The sequence below is a fragment of the Mustelus asterias genome, unplaced genomic scaffold, assembly GCF_964213995.1.
Source record: "Mustelus asterias unplaced genomic scaffold, sMusAst1.hap1.1 HAP1_SCAFFOLD_1113, whole genome shotgun sequence".
In the NCBI taxonomy this organism is placed as follows: domain Eukaryota; kingdom Metazoa; phylum Chordata; class Chondrichthyes; order Carcharhiniformes; family Triakidae; genus Mustelus; species Mustelus asterias.
The window spans coordinates 91272-97564 of record NW_027591058.1 but is presented as its reverse complement, the minus strand read 5'-3'; positions in this window follow the sequence as shown (position 1 = coordinate 97564).

Genomic DNA, 6293 nt, shown 5'->3' with positions numbered 1-6293 from the left:
TGTTTCTCAAACCACTGATAATGCTAAACTTACTCCACTCTTTGCACAGTTGCTGGCTCCATAGTTCAGTGGTTAGAGCAGTGGCCTGCTAAATTAGCTGTCGCGAGTTCGATTCTCGCTCAAACCTGTGGGCACAATCCAACTAACAGTTGTTCTAGGGTAGGCGTCGAGAGAATGGGAAGAGATTAGCCAGTTTTGATGCATGGGCAAGATCACAGATCGGGTGTACTTCTGGTGAGTCGATGCTCTTTTCTTCGTAAAAATAGGAAGAGCAGGACATATTTGAAAAAGTTGCTGATATTCAAAACAAAATAGTTGTGTTGGGAGAAGCTCGTATCTATTTGCAGCAAATAACTCGGAACGGAAGTTACATTTTAGTGTTGATTGATGGCAGACTGGAGTACAAGAATAACAAGCAGTTGTTGAGTTGTTGAATATTATGTACAGTTATCATATCCACATTAAGTAAAGGATAAGCTTGCATTGGAAACGATACAGACAAGGTTCACCAGATTGGTCCCTGGGATGAGGGAATTGTCCTGTGACGAGAGGCTGAGTAAATTGGGCTGACATTTTCTGCAGTCGAGAAGAATGAGAGGCGATCTCATTAAACCTACACAATTCTGATTAGGTTTTTTAGGGTGGAGGCTTAGAGATTTTTTCTGCTGTTCTGGGAATCTAACACACGGCGGCACAGTCTCAGGATAAGGGGTTGATCATTTATGGCTGAGATAAGGAGAAATTACTTCACTCGAAGTACAGTGAATCTTTGGAAATCTCTACATGAATGCTCCATTATCGAACACATTGAATGCTGATCAACACAGGTTTCTCGTCTCTGGGGGAATCCAGGGATATGGGGAGCTGGTGGAAAAACTATGTTGTAGCCCAACATCAGCCATGATGGCTTTGAATGGTGGAACATGCTAGATGGAAAGAGTGGTCTACTCCTGCTCCTATTTATTGTGTTCATGTGTATGTTAAAGCAAGTAACTCATGTTATAATAAAAGCAGAACGTGCAGGATGTTCTCAGCAGGTCTTGCAGCAAATGTTGCAGAAAGACATAGAATTGAGGTACCGAGTCCAAAATGACTCATTTCAAACCAGTAACTAAGTGTGAGTTACAGCAATTAGCACAACATCAAGGCAGGCAATTGAACTGAATCAAGGCAGCGAAACACCTGAATTTAAACTCCTGCAATATGTCTGTGGTAAACTTGTTCAGGAAAGTTAGCTGCCACCTGAAAGGGTGGAGGTTTGAGAGCACCCCGAGTCAAATAGAACCCATGTTTCTACTTATATTCCCGACACAGATACACTTTGTGTCCTTCTGCAACAAGGAAATATTGTCCAAACTTTGCTCGTCTTGCTGTAATTCAGTAACGTACCGTATACATAGATCTACGAATATTCATTTCAAATTAAAGGAGATACATTTGATCATGTTGCTGTATATGTTCAACCTATTAGAAATATTGGGTTCACGGTAACTTATAAAAATTTATGCTGTGAAAGCAGATATAGAACTGGAACCCACCATCTCACCGAGTGAATCCACTGTCTGTTTAAATGTTGATCAGTGAAAATTTCAATCATCCTCTTCTGTGTAACATACGGACACTGAGACAATAAGCAATATCCACCGAATAAGTCAATCCTCGCAACTTTCTAACATGATGTTGTTTTCTGTACCATTTACCATTAAGAAATATGAATAAGTGAATGCAGTTTGTGATGGTGAAAATGTGTTTACCCTCTCTGGAAACTGAATCACATTGATGCCCACAGAGTAACACACACAGACACCGAGAGTCACAGAGGCCTGTGGAGACACACACTCTCATGAATCAAGGATGTCATCAATTGGGTTCAGTTTTGTTCCATTTCTGTCTGGAGTTTTGGTAAATTTGGTAAATGTTCGGAGGGAGGATGTATTGGCAGTTTTGAATAAACTGAAGGTCGATAAGTCCCCTGGGCCTGATGAAATGTATCCTAGGATTCTTTGGGAGGCGAGGGATGAGATTGCAGAGCCTTTGGCTTTGATCTTTGGGTCCTCGCTGTCCACGGGGATGGTGCCGGAGGACTGGAGAGTGGCAAATGTTGTTCCTCTGTTTAAGAAAGGGAATAGAAATGACCCTGGTAATTATAGACCGGTTAGTCTGACTTCGGTGGTTGGTAAATTGATGGAAAAGGTCCTTAGGGATGGGATTTACGACCATTTAGAAAGATGCGGATTAATCCGGGATAGTCAGCACGGATTTGTGAAGGGCAAATCGTGCCTCACAAATTTGATAGAATTTTTTGAGGAGGTAACTAGGTGTGTTGATGAAGGTAGGGCGGTTGATGTCATATACATGGATTTTAGTAAGGCGTTTGATAAGGTCCCCCATGGTCGGCTTATGATGAAAGTAAGGAGGTGTGGGATATAGGGAAAGTTGGCCGATTGGATAGGTAACTGGCTGTCTGATCGAAGACAGAGGGTGGTGGTGGATGGAAAATTTTCGGACTGGAGGCAGGTTGCTAGCGGAGTGCCGCAGGGATCGGTGCTTGGTCCTCTGCTCTTTGTGATTTTTATTAATGACTTAGAGGAGGGGGCTGAAGGGTGGATCAGTAAATTTGCTGATGACACCAAGATTGGTGGAGTAGTGGATGAGGTGGAGGGCTGTTGTAGGCTGCAAAGAGACATAGATAGGATGCAAAGCTGGGCTGAAAAATGGCAAATGGAGTTTAACCCTGATAAATGTGAGGTGATTCATTTTGGTAGGACAAATTTAAATGTGGATTACAGGGTCAAAGGTAGGGTTCTGAAGACTGTGGAGGAACAGAGAGATCTTGGGGTCCATATCCACAGATCTCTAAAGGTTGCCACTCAAGTGGATAGAGCTGTGAAGAAGGCATATAGTGTGTTAGATTTTATTAACAGGGGGTTGGAGTTTAAGAGCCGTGGGGTTATGCTGCAACTGTACAGGACCTTGGTGAGACCGCATTTGGAATATTGCGTGCAGTTCTGGTCACCTCATTATAAGAAGGATGTGGAAGCGCTGGAAAGAGTGCAGAGGAGATTTACCAGGATGCTGCCTGGTTTGGAGTGTCGGTCTTATAAGGAAAGGTTGAGGGTGCTGGGGCTGTTCTCTCTGGAGCGGAGGAGATTGAGGGGAGACTTAATAGAGGTTTATAAAATGATGAAGGGGATAGATCGAGTGAACGTTCAAAGACTATTTCCTCGGGTGGATGGAGCTATTACAAGGGGGCATAACTATAGGGTTCATGGTGGGAGATACAGGAAGGATATCAGAGGTAGGTTCTTCACGCAGAGAGTGGTTGGGGTGTGGAATGGACTGCCTGCAGTGATAGTGGAGTCAGACACTTTAGGAACATTTAAGCGGTTATTGGATAGGCACATGGAGCACACCAGGATGGTAGGGAGTGGGATAGCTTTATCTTGGTTTCAGATGAAGGTCGGCACAACATCGTGGGCCGAAGGGCCTGTTCTGTGCTGTACTGTTCTATATCTATATCTATAAATTCTCGCTGCTGAACAGAAACGACGTATCGCGGAAATGAAACAGGAGAAACAGACGGGAATATTTGGAAGGTTTCGATTCGATTGAACGAATAATTAATTCTGCAGCCAGCTATAGGAATGAATGCTGAGCAGCGCAGTGGGCGAGGTTCAAATCTTACTGAGAAAACAGCAGCGAACATTAAATCCACCACCTTAAACCAATTGGACACCATTCCAACCGGAGTCAATGTGTTAATGTCACTCGTGAATAATCATTGAACGGTTACAACAACAGAACTGAACATTTGGCACTCGCAGGTCGAGCTGCACCTTGCATACCTCTTGCCTTTCTCCTTAAAGAAGCACCATGCAGTGAACAGACACACAAGTGGTCATTTGGTGGCAGTGGTGGGATTTCAACCCACGCCTCCGCAGGGATTGGTGCCTAAATTAAGCGTCTTAGACCACTCGGCCACACTACCAAAAGGAAGTGGGTGATGACTATTGCTTGGAGTGGCATGTGCACCGATTTAGAATGTAATTGGGATTTGGGATAGAACTCAAGCCTATCACAATATTTTGGAATCACAGCCAAGCACTTATTTTCCATTTGTTACATCTCTGACTTTTCCAGCTCTGATGAAAGATCCAGCTGGAATATTAACTCTGTTTTTCACTCCACGGTCGCTGGCAGATCTCGTTTATTTCGATGCAGAATTCGTTTCACGGCGTCAGTTCATACAACAATACAAACGTGTTAGTCTCTGGCTGGGGAAAGAATCCAGGCCACAGTGATGAAAGTGCCGAATCCAAATCACTGGACCAGCAGGGAGGCTCACAGTGACTTTCCCAATCAGCGGATCATCGTCATTCATCCATTGCCTTCCTTCAGGTCCGTTACACAATCGACAGTTTCCTCTTTTAAAAAAAAAAAGCTCTTTAATTCACATTTGAGACCTGCCATTGAGCCCATGGTCGTGAAAAAAATGACTCTGAACCATTGGACCACCCGGGCTCCGCCTTCAACAGCTCAATGTTGCCTTGTACATCATTCCTTGTGTCAGATAACATATTCCCCTTGTTTTCTGTAACGAACCATAACTTCTGTTCTTTTTAAGGAATGACCCTGACTTTACAATCAGAAAACGCAGGGTAAACTAATCAGTTTAGTTAATATTTCGCAAAAAATTATGAATAATAGCTCTTTTCCCTCACCCTGCAATGAAAAGGATTTGGAAATATTTCTGCCCAGTTTCCAGCCGTGGGAGACAGACGTGATAACTGTAGTGGAATGTTTGCTGTCATTGGCTGAACACACCACTGGCCTTCGATTCAGAAGGGGCCATTTTGCAGGAGAAGTTTGTGGTGAAAGCAGTCTGCCGTGAAAATTCAAATAACAAAGGGATCATGAACAAAGCAAATTGTAAAACATGCTGTAATCTGTTGCTCTGGTGGTCAGAGTTTGACACTTTCGCTGCTGTTTTAATTGCAGGGCAGGAAATGAAGATTTATTGCTCCCCTCCAATCCGTGAAAACAATTATCAGTTATTTCCCGGTAGAACACCGAAATCCCAATCTCGCCATGTGTCATATTCTTTCTGAAGTAAATACCCTGAGCAAATTCAGCAGGAAGTCATATTGTCCTTTCTGGGAACCAGACGAGGTTAAGGACAGTTTAAATGGTGCTGGGATTTCACTGCAGTTCACTGTGTTTCTAACTGGAGATGATTTTTCTCTGTTATACATTTCAGGATCGTCTGATTCGGTGAAGGTTTCCTCCTGGCCCATCCCAACTCCACGGATTCTGAAATATTTCAGTATCAATACAAGAAAAGGACATGATTGCCGTGTCAAGCACGTGGTAGCATGGCCGAGCGGTCTAAGGCGCTGGATTTAGGCTCCAGTTTCTCCAGAGGCGTGGATTGGGATACATCACTACCGGAATTGATTTCAGTTTTTGTCGTTGCAGCTGAAGTCCAACAGCTCAGATTGAAAGTAAGAATGTGTGCAGTCTCGTTGTTGACAGACGCCCTCGTAAAATTGGATATGGCGCCCAATCATCGATCATCGATCGACAGTTCCGACGCGCCGCAGCGAAAAACCGCACCTATCTCCTCAGAAGATAAACACGGGACACGGCCGAAAGAGTGCCCTTCGTCGTCCGGTACTTCCTCGGAGTGGAGAAGTTGCAAAATCTTCTTCGGAGCCTTCAACAAGTCATTGATGAATGCGAACATCTCTTCAAGGCCATCCCCACACCCCCGAAAGAAGACAGCAATATTTCCAAATGTCATTCAATACAGATTGAGGGAAAAGTTTCATAATTTGTGTTTTTGCTAAATGTTAACTGATATGCTGAGTATTTCCAGCATTTTCTGATTGCAAAGTCAGGGGTCACTCGATAAAAACAACAAAAGTGCAGGTCTGTGGTAGAGAGCAAGGGAGGATGGATTAATGGACAAAGGAATGATGGACAAGGCAACATTGAGCAGGTGATGCTGGAGCTCGGGTGGTCTAGTTTTTCAGCGTCAAGGCTTTCACCGCCAGGGCCCAGGCTTAATGACTGGGGACAAATTGTGAAAATACAATTTGATATGAAAATATTGTCTCTTTCTCATTCCTGATCAACTAATCACAATTGCTGTTTAAAAGCAGTAGGCCAGAACTAAGAACCACTTCCTGTGCTGTAACTTTCTATAATTGTTTTGTTTTCATCCACCCTACCTTTAAAGTTTAGGAGTTCATTTTATTATTGCCACAAGTAGACTTACATTAACAGTGCAATGA